Raw genomic sequence first — 10,957 nt, 5'->3', positions numbered from 1 at the left:
CCGACCTTCATCTCTTTCCTTGTTTTCAGATGTTTGTCTGGAGAGGAGGAAAGCAGCATTTATGAGATGCCAATTTTACTGCAGAAATCAGGAATACCTGTAAGCACAAGCAACAGTTGCCTTGTTTATTGGAGCAGAGTTGACCCAACCACTCCTTGCTTTTTTGTGAGTGGGACTGTGAGTCACCAGTCGGCTGCAAAACGTCAACTGAGGGTTATGCCAAAGCTGCTCAAGTTTTTCTAAGAGGGGGTAACTCAGACATTTGACAGGCTGCTGGACTGCAACCAGTGCAAGCAATAGGCAGACAAAAACGTAGCTCCCAAGAGAGAAGCCCTCCCCACCAGCACAGAATAGCTCTGGGATACCATTTTTGTGCAAGGCAAAAGGCACTCTGGACCCCCACAGCATGGTTTCACATGCTAACTCACCACTGGCATGTCAATAACTGCCTAGAATTATCTCAGCAAAATAGTTTTATGTAAAAGGACTGCTTTATGGGACCAGGGGTAGAGTGAGTGATGCCCACAAATCCTGTGGGATTGACTCTCCCATATAAAAGTACAAACATGGACTTTGAGTGAGGGGACAGATTTTCCCCTTGGAATTGAGAGAATAGAAGGTTTGGCTTCTTTGGGGCAGCTCCTGCAAACCTTTCTAATTCTCCTACAACTTGAAAAAGCAGGAAGATAAAAGAGAGGCTAAAAAATATCCCTCTCAAAAGGATAAGAACTTTAATCTAAAAATGAGCAAGTTGGCACTATTGATGCACGTGAGGCAGCAGTAAGGAAGGGAAGCATACAGACAAAAGAGACAGGATGAGAAATACCATGAACTACAGAAGAAGGAAATGAGAGAGGAGGAAGAAGAGAAATAATAAGCAGACTGGTTGTTTTGGGAGTGGAAGAAAAGATGAAATATAGGAAATATCATAATCAAAGTGCATATTATTGCTTTTTTCCTATAAAACCACAGGGGACAAGATCATACAGGTATTTTCCACCTCATCTAATAAGCACACATCCCCCAGCTAGTGAGTGCCAGGTGTATTTTTCCTATGACTCGAGGAAACGCTTGCATTAAAATTAAAAATAAAAGGGAATGCTCACTTAATCTGCTGTGCAACCCGAGTCCCCACTTATAAATGGCAGGGGCTGGAGACAATGAGAAATTGCTAGATTACAGAGGCCTCTGCAATGCAGTGAGCAACAGCTGAGGGGTAAAGTTGGAACACCACCAGCAGGCTTCAGAATGCCAAATTAAGTTTGCTTGCACAGTTGTTGCTAATAAAAACCACAAAGCCTTTCTCCCTGTCTCTGCACCACCTCATTCAGCCCGCTCCATAATGAATCACAACTAAAATCAACAGAAGAGCTTCAGGAAAGAATCCTGTCCCCAACACCTTCCAGTATTCCCTGCAGTCAAGAGAACAGAGGTGCTGCAAAGCCAGGTATGGCTTCACTGAGGATCCTTCACCATGGAAGTTAGGATCCTTCACAGTGGTGAATTCTATGACTGACACAGGTAGGAATTGTCACTCCAAAGACAAAGCATCCCAGCTGGAGAGGCACTTCCAAAAGGTGTCATTTCAAGCCAGCAAAGTCACGACGCACAATCAGACAGGCAAATATTTTCATACTATGTCATGGATAAGCAGAACTTGCTGGTGTTTATTGAGAGGTCTGCTGGGAGCTACAAAATGATTTCTTCATTTTTTAAAGGCACAAACTCCTCACCAAGCAGGAAGGGCTGTCCTGCATCTCAGAGTGCAAATGGAAAGTAATAATGTGCACTGAGCTGCTCTGTCAGAGCTCGGTAATTACACGAAGGAGCTGATCTGTTAGCAGCCAGTCTAAATACAGCCCCTCAAGGGGCTACAACTCCATCACTGGCACTTTGAAAGGCACTCTGCTGCTCCAAGGGAACTGCAACAGCAGAAGGGAAGACCAGACGTGTGGTTATCAGCAAAGAGGAATTACCTACTTATGGAATAATAAATTGCGCTATTAAAAAAAATAAAAGAAGAAAAAAGCCATTATGCTGCAAGGAACTTCATTTCACACAGGCCACATTTAGAAACACATCAGTTAACTCTAATTTGCCTTAATATAGCAGATTAGCAATAGAAATTCTCAGCTTGCCTCTAAACCGAAGGGTTTCCCAGCTGTATTAGCAGAGTGAAAATCACAGCACTGCACTTCCTAACAGCTTTATTGTTAGGAAAATGATTTTGACTTCAGAAGGGAGCTTCTCCTGAGTAAGAACGATGTATCAGGGAAATATTCCGCTCTTTGACACTCAACCCTACCAGCCATCCTCCTTCAGAGAGAAACTACCAGAGTACAAGGCATTTTGCAGAGCAAATTTATCCCAAGAGCCCCCAATAAAATTGTGCTGTAGCCAAAAGAGTCATCTTTCAAAGAAACATGTGCTCCTGACTGCTTGCTTGTGTAAACAACACTGTAAAACAGGTATTTACTTTCACAGGTCAAGCTTACCAAAATTAATCACATACAATATGTGCATGTTTTCTACAACTTCAGATTACTTCCATTTTATCATAGTCCTACACAAAGACCATGATTCTGTAGAACAGAAAACATTTGGGGAAATACTTAGCTTTACTAAACAACATCACAGTTCCTTCTTTTTGCAAGTAGCCACTAAATGTCATCAAATCCATGCATGGCTCTCAGCCCTGTTCAAACCCTCCCTCCGTAGCACAACATACTCTTCTTCACAAAAATCAGCCCTACTTGCATCCTAGACTTGTTAAAGATTGTTCTGGTTTTTTAACCATGGTTAGAAAAAAGGAAATGCTTCTTCATCACTCACCTTTCCCCATTACAACAGGGAGAAAGCACAGAGCAGAAGCTGCTCTTTTTTTTTTTTTTTTTTCAGTCTGTATTATATTCAACACACAGGAAAAGCCCTTTAAAGGAAGAGGATTATTTGCACGTAGCAGAGCCCAAAAAGTCAAAGAGCAAACACAAGGAAGGCTGCCCAGTCAGATGCGATGCTGCATTCCTTAGAAATACTATCATTTTATTACATTCCTCTTCAAGGAATTAGGCAAAGCTGCAATACTTCTGAAGATGAATTAAAGGAAAATGGGATAATGAAACGAAGGTGTGGCAAACCCTCGTCAGAATCCAAAATTACAAAGACACTCTTGTAAATAAACATGCTTTGTTGCCTGCCTTTTATTTTGCATCTTTGACATACTTCTCTGCTTATATTCGAGCATATGTTTGTTTTTTCTTCAGAAAAAAAAAAAAAAAAGAAAACTGCACACAGCTTGGATTGTGTCTGTGAAAGTGTAATTCTGTATGAGCAGGGAACAGCCACAGGCCAAGTCAGCAACTTTCAACACAGCTGGCATCAGGGATTCCACAGACTATGGTCCTTTTGTTACCAGAGCTGAAGGATGTCAAATATTTTGCTCATTTGACTAGCACATGTTGCTCTATCCGACTTGGCTTTTATGCAGTCTAAGCCTTCAGTCTGAAATAGAGAGGAAGTTTTTAAAGTTTGTAATTTTATATTTCCAAATGTGACTGAAGGATCAAACATTAGCCCACCACAGTAAGCAAACTGAAATGATTGCTCTTACAAGATGTTCATGTTCTAAAATTTTAATCATCAAGTCTGTAGTAAAGCAGGATACTTGAATTATAATTTTTAATCAGCCATTTTTGTGAGGTTTTCTTCAACGGAAAACATAGAGGAGATGGAAAAGCCACACAAGAATATGTTTGGAAGATCAGATATAAAAGGCGTAACAGCAGATCTGAAAGGGAAAACTTCTAATTGAGCAATGCTGACTGTAAATGAAAACAGAAGTTGAAAGAAAAACGTTGCTATACACCGTCAAGTGTTAGTTCATCAGTAAGAGACCTGCTGAAATGTCAGCTTGGGGCTGTGCTCAGACACTTCAATACCCCATGGCAGCAGGTGCTTGCAAAGGAAGAAGCTCCTGCTTCCTTCTGTCTTTCTGTTTTCAGGTGGAAACCCCATCCTAAAATCACTTCCATTCTAGTACACTCAGTGCCAATTAGTGTTTGGAGTAAATAATATCATAAATACAAAGACCATTCCTTATGTTCCTGCCAACAACAGTCTCCACATGCAGTTACTTGGCACAAGAAGTCACCACCATAAATCACACTTTTATGACCATGTGGTTTTCCCTTTATCTTCAGTTATGCTGCACCACCACCCAGGGTTCTTTGAGAGACTCACAATCCAAGATCCCAGGGACTCTCTTAAAGTCCATTAGGCTTTTTTCCTGCATAATACAATTCTCAAGTCATCTTTGAGTCAAGTCCAGCTATCTTGTTCAGTATCCAGCATCTCTCCAGGAGGAACATACACACCACACTTACACCAGAGATACTTCAGACCCCATCCATGGGCAAAAGTCACTAAACAGGACACAGGTGTGCATGAACAGTCAGAAACCTTCTGGGACTGCTGCCAGTAAAGAAATAATCATAAGAACAGGTTTATTCAGCAAGAGAAATGATACCAGTTATGCAGGAGGCCTTCTTGTTCCTGTTTCCTAGTTATGCAGTAAATCTAGAATGGGTTTAAGGCTGACTCCTGCATGGCATTGCATTCATAAAATGAATAAGGAAAATCCCAGCTTGCAAACTAAAAATGAAATTCAAGACAGCTATGAGCATGAGTGTGAAACAATGAGGAGGTGGAAGAAAAAGGGTAAGGATATTTCTCTGAGGCCAAGTATTGAGGCAACTGTTGAGGGGGGCTCTCCTTTGTGCAATCCCTCCTTGGTGCAGAGGAACACTTTTAAGCTAAGCTACCACTCGCTGAAATTCATCTATTAAATCGGAGCAGATAATTTGAACCAAGCTTCAAATTACAGAGAGTGGCCCTGAAGGGTCCTTGTAAAATTTATTTATTTTGGTAATCAATAAAATAATAAAGACTGGAGACAAAGGGGCAAGACCAGCACAAATATTGTACTTGCAAAAATAAAACCCACAAAAAAGGACACCCACAGTAAAAATAACTACCAAACCCCTCACTTCAGCCTTCAGAAATCATCTTTCTGCTGCCCTGAAACAATAGGGCTGTGTTCCCTTTGTGAGATGTTTTATTTCAGCCACCACACCCAGTTCTGGGAAGGGCAGGATGATAGCCGCTGATTTGTTTGCAAGATGGTACAAGGTGAAGTCAAAGTTACTGTTCCTGTATCCTGTTCAATTTTTTTTTTTTATTTCACACTAGTAAATATGGAGACAAAATTCACTCATGCTAAAAGGAAAAGGGTGCAGAGCTTCCACCACCTAACCAGCTCAGCCTTAATTGGCACAAGTTTCAAAGCAAGGAAAAATTCTTCCCTCCATACATTCGAGCCTCAACCTCTGCAAAATCAACACCCTGCATAGAACACTTCTTCAGGAGGGAACAAGTCAAAAATCAGATTTGTTTTGCATATAATACCCTGAGTTTATTTTCACTTTTGACCTAGATAGACAAATTATTCAAATACAGACTAAATCAAAATAAACCAGCACATGCAGTGGGGGTGAGTGTATGTCTAATGTTTAAGTTGTACATTAGGTCCTTTATCCTGACTGGGGACCTGAAGAGGACAGGCAGAAACCTTTCTTAAAAGCCCGTTTGTGTTAACCATCACCAAGCTGGCCACTTGGCTAAAACAATAAAGGATTTCAGCCAAGGGAGCATTACTTCCTCTAGACCGTCTTTTAAAAATTAAACTCTGGAAAGATAACAACAGTCATGCTCAGAGCTAATTATAGCAGAAACATTGCAGCAGCTAAAAATGCTAAAAAGAAGTGGTGGGAAAGGAAAGAAGGTAGCTTAAAGGGGAAAAAAAAAAAAAGCAGGGAATGGCAAACCTGTCATACGTGTGACACTTGGTCTTCATGCAGTGCTCACAGAGAGAGGGAAGGTAGAAGCTTGTAAAGTCTGGGGACAACCAAAGCCCTAAACTCTGAGAAAGTCAAAGACATACATAAGACCCAAAAATGCTGCAAGCCAAGAGATGTATGAGTAATGTGCAAATTAAGTGGAAAAATTAAGAAAGGATTCTCACCCTGTTTTTTATCCCAGCTGAAAGCACAGTTCAAAACAACTATGCTGCTCCCATGCTCACACCCAACTCTCAAAGGCCAGCCTGGGCAGAGTGCAGGTACTAGGCTGTTTTATTTTAGTGATTTTAGCAAGAGAATAAAGAAAGCCTGAAGAAATCCCAAGGCCATGGAGCCTCATGAGCAGTGTGTGCTGCCAGGCTCCCAGAACAGCCAATGAAGAATGTTGCTCTCATATGTAATCTGTACTTGCGTTTTCTTGTCATATTTTCTTTCTAACCCTATAATCAAACATTTAGAAGCTACTTCGACAGCACACATACTACTTTGTCCTTCTATTCCTAAACTTTGGCTAGTAATCAGGTGATCCAAACGAGGGCAGACTACTCATTTGTTTGGGAGTGGCAAATCGATGAATGGAGGAAATTCATTTGCCCAGCACTAAACCAGATTAGTAGACCCTTTCCTTCTAGCAGGACTGGCTGTGCCTTTGGGGAACCTCCACCTCAGATCAGCAAGTGTGAGAGCAGTAAAATATCAAGGAGAAAATGAGAAGCCTCTAATTATTGAAGCTTTCAAACACAGCAGAGTATGTGCATAAACTGCCTTCCAACACTGACCTACAGTCACAAACCCACCAGAGGATCTAACACAGGCTGCAGGATGCAGACGGATCCACCAGCATGAAATGACTGTAGAAATGATTGATGCTTCCTTGCCCTCCCCAAGAATCCTCAAATCATTCAGGCTGGAAAAAGAAGGCTATTTCTTTCTGCACATTCAAGTAGCTGTGAATTCATAATTTCTCAAACCCACACGCACTAACAACTGTCCTTGTTTTAAAGATTTCTCACAGTTGCTACAAGCCAGGAATAAAATAGATATGAAAGTACTGCAAAAGGCACTGTAACAAGAAAAAACGTCAGCAGAAAAGATACTGGAAAGAGATGGAAAAGTTTTGATGCTTACTCATGCTAGTTACACGGCAGGATGATTTCCCCCAAATATCTGTAAAATCAGCTTGTAAAATTGGAAAATAAAGTTTCACCATCTGTGAAATCAGCACAAATACCAGGGATTCTGATCTGAAACAAAGTTCAGCTCCATGCTTGGTGGGCTAAAAAATCAGTGGGTTTGGTTCACCGAGGATGCCTAATCAAAAGGGACAACACTCAAACACATGTGCCCTAAGCTGCAGCACATTATTCTCTATTCTGCATGGGAGAACATGGGAGAAAAATAATCCTTAAGACTGGTCAGGAAAAGGAGCTGTGACAATGTTTAAATTTAGAATTTTATTTTTGTGATCAAACAGACAGCTGAAATTACAAAAAAAAAGTAGTTTTGAGAGAGGGTTCCAGTCTCCTCTGGGCCTGGAAGTCCACCTGGAGTCACTTTTCCCTGTACTTTGTCTCCAGCAGCAGGTGCAGCCAGGTAAGATATTGCTATGAGTCCATGATAAAATGCCATTTATCCCTGCAAACAGTAATATTCATCAATTCTGCCTACAGATAAAAGAATAAATGTTTGCTTCCACAAATGGAGGCGATGTTATTTAAACCATGGTACTATTCTTGTAAATCCGAGACAGATGGGCCAGGATTCAGGGATAACTGAAGTTGCTGTGGTTATGATAAGGGAATTAGAGTGACAGAAAACCTCGTGCTGGGAAATGTGGGATCTGGAAGAGCTGCATTTGCTTCATGAAGATGAATGTTCCACAAATACACTATTTATGGTCAGTGAGCCAGAACAGTTTGGAGGTAATGGGTCCACCCTAAAAGAGGGGACCCAAATTCCTAGGTAGTTGTTACACCAAGCAACTTTCACAGAGTCTGGCAGGTCATTGCAAACAAACCTGATGTAAATTTTGGACATATCCTGTTTCTTTGTCTGGAAACACTAAGTAAGAATTTGGAGAAAAGGGGGAAAGTAGGAGACAAAATACTCCCATCTCTCAGATCACAAGCTTAAGAAATAGAGGGAAAATGTATTCAAAGTTAAATTTGAATAATATTTTCTTTAGAAAGTTAACAGTGATACAGTGTCTGTGATTTACTGATACCAAGTAGAGTAGGCACAGAGTAACTTCAACTTTTCCATCTCATGTTATCAAAATACTGTTGAAATGAAGACAGGATTAAAATATACTGTACCTCCAGCTCCAACTTGGCTATTTAAGCTGTCAGGGTTAAGCTTACTTAAACTGAGGTTTTTTTGAGCCAGCAAAGAAAGAGTCAAAGGTGTTAACAGAAAACTCAGACTAGTACTCTGTGACCAGGAAAGCCAAATTTATCCCCTCCAGCAAAGGCTGACAGAGCCATTACTCAGGCAAGGCTTCAGATAAGGCACCACTGAAGTCAAGTCACAACAAAATACAGGGGGGTCCCTGCTCTTGGTTCATCTACCACAGCTGTTAATACAGTGGGGGAAATAGAAACAAAAGAATATAAAAGAAAAAAAAGGTAAGCTTGCATGCACTCTTGCTACAAAAAATAGATGCAGAAGGCTACATTAAGATGATGTAAAAAACCTGGCATTTTTCTAATGAGCCAGTATTTTAATGATGCTATCTGAAAGAAGGATCAGACTTAACAAGGCTGCAGGGCAAAAATGAAGACACCAATCACATGTATATTATTTAAGGCAGATGCCAAAATTTACTTTAAAAGTTTAATTGGACAGGTAAAACTAGGGTAAAATTTAAGTGACCAGGTTCACTGAACAGAATCTATACATTTTCAGCATGACAGATGTTGTGCTTCTTTGTATCCCACTGTCAATCTGTTTTCTAATTGTGTACCTTCAAACCCCAACACTGGTGATTTGATTTGCTGAACTCCTAACAGGGAGTTGTATTTTCCCCCTTGAGAAAAGTGAGTACAATAACAAAGTAATTCCTTTACACTCTCCATTTTTCACTTCAGCATCATCCTATGAACTTTAGCCTGCTGATAATATTAATATCAGTGTTACTAAAGGCTTAGAACCTGAAGGAGGAAAGACAGCCTTTTTTTTTTTTTTTTTTTATGTTTGGAGTAAATGAGGAAGAAGCTGAGATACTACAAGTTGAAGCCAAGGACAGAAAAAGCATGGAATGAATATAGCTTAAAATATGCAAAAAATATTGCTTCCTGATGGTCAACCTTCAAATCCAAGGAGAAGGAGGAAAAAAAAAATCTCATTCCAACAGGAAATGAAGGTCAAAACCACTGAAATCAACAATTTAACATTTGAGATGGGGAAAAATAAACATATTGTTATTGATGTTCAGAGGGACAGGGTCAACAGGCAGCAGCAGTTTCCTACACCACTTGTTAGAAACATGGCAAGTTTAAAAGGCCGTCCTATTTTTATGTATTTATGCCTTCACTGATTTTACATAACAAAATTGCAACTAAACTAAAATGGAAAAACAATGAACAGCTCAGGCTTAGCAAAGCAACCAAACAACCTTCTAAACCTGTTTTCATCACATCTCCTGATTTAATGGTTGGCGTGACATGTCAGAAGTAAACGAGCTTCGTGTAATTATCATGTCTCCTGCTTGATCTCTGTCTTCCTCAAACACTTTTAAAAGAGCAAAACATTGCTTAAAATACAAATGCAAGGAGCATTTCATCTTTACAGCAAAACCTGTTTCTTCTGGTCTTATCATGAGAGGTGCATTTACTCCTATCTTCCATCTTTACTACTTTAATCCACATTGATGTTGAAACACTGTAAAAGTGTGCAGCAGGTCACAGGTTTAAGCACTGCTGTTTTCTTCCTCCTGTTTTCCAGAAGTTTCTTAGAAACCATTTCTTCCTGCAGCAATGAATCTGTTCCTCTGCAGCAGACTGGAATTCCAAAGCCTCTTTGCTTACTTCCTCATTTGCAGACAATCCCCAACCCCCTATTTTTAACATAGTGCAATTCTGAGAATATTCAATTTCTTAATCAGCTGTCACTGGAAAAGCCTCAAGACAGCAATAATGCTGACACTTACCAGCAACCAGGTAGTTTCAAAGAAGAAAGAATAAAATCAAACAATATCTAGACTTTGCTGTCTCTCCTCAGTACTAAAGGATGTAATCACTTCAAAAATGTCATACATTTCATCCATGCTTTATTTCTGTTACAGAGGTTTTGATAGGAGGTTTTGACAATAATTACATTATTTTTGTGCTGTTTTCTTAGCTCAGTACATTTAATGCATCTTTAAAAACAGGTCTCCCACCCCCAAAGCCCAAACAGCAGGGGCAAGCAAAAAATGGGAGGAGAGGGGAAACCATATGCAGAAAAGGAATAGGTTAAAAAAAAAAATCAGCTTTACATACTAGAATTGTTGATTATGCCACTATTTTGCTGGGAGATTTTATTTTGATTTCAAATGCTTGCTTAGCCTTCCCATACACAGATTTCAGATCTCCTAACTGGCGTGCTGCAATTCTTCTACTTGCTGACAACAAGCCTGGGAGAGTGGGAGAAATAGAAGAAATGCTCAAGGCACAAGGACAGATATTCAAAAATACTGATGGGAAGCAAACTAGGGGAGCAGGAGCTTTGGAGTAATCATGGACAACACACAGAACAGGAGATTGTCATAGAAACTGAGCCAAGACAGGTCTTGGATGCAAATGAGGGATCCCAGAGGATGTATGTTGTGACCGTGCCTAGAGCAGTATGACATTTTTTGACATTCCTGGTGCTGCTGCAAGTGAAGAAATGCAATATCAGAATGCTGAGCTGCAAGACTCAAACCTATGTGGTGCAACAGCCTGAAACTCCACCAGCTTCAAGAGGCTGGCAGTAGTCTTAAGTTATAAAATAGAATGGCTTGGGCTGGAAGGGACCTTGAAGGTCATTCACTTACAGCCCCTTGCCATGGGCAGGGACACCTT

The 10,957-nt window shown here is 40.3% G+C and overlaps 1 protein-coding gene across 7 annotated transcripts in view; it reads right to left on the bottom strand.

Annotated features, from left to right (window-relative positions):
• RASAL2 (RAS protein activator like 2) overlaps window positions 1-10,957 on the bottom strand; it is a 163,047-nt gene that overhangs the window by 134,639 nt on the left and 17,451 nt on the right. Inside the window, exon 2 of one of the 7 annotated variants that reach the window (XM_085586679.1) lies at window positions 6-97. The exons of 5 other annotated variants lie outside the window; for them this stretch is intronic. The gene's annotated coding sequence lies outside the window, so the exon portion shown is untranslated. Of the gene's footprint in view, window positions 1-5 lie in introns of all 7 variants that reach the window. One more of the 7 variants, XM_085586677.1, reaches the window with a different exon arrangement.

This window comes from Lonchura striata, chromosome 8 (genome assembly GCF_050655825.1).
Source record: "Lonchura striata isolate lonStrDom1 chromosome 8, ASM5065582v1, whole genome shotgun sequence".
In the NCBI taxonomy this organism is placed as follows: Eukaryota; Metazoa; Chordata; class Aves; order Passeriformes; family Estrildidae; genus Lonchura; species Lonchura striata.
Note: the sequence above shows the minus strand (reverse complement) of the source record. Positions and strands in the feature narration are given on the sequence as shown.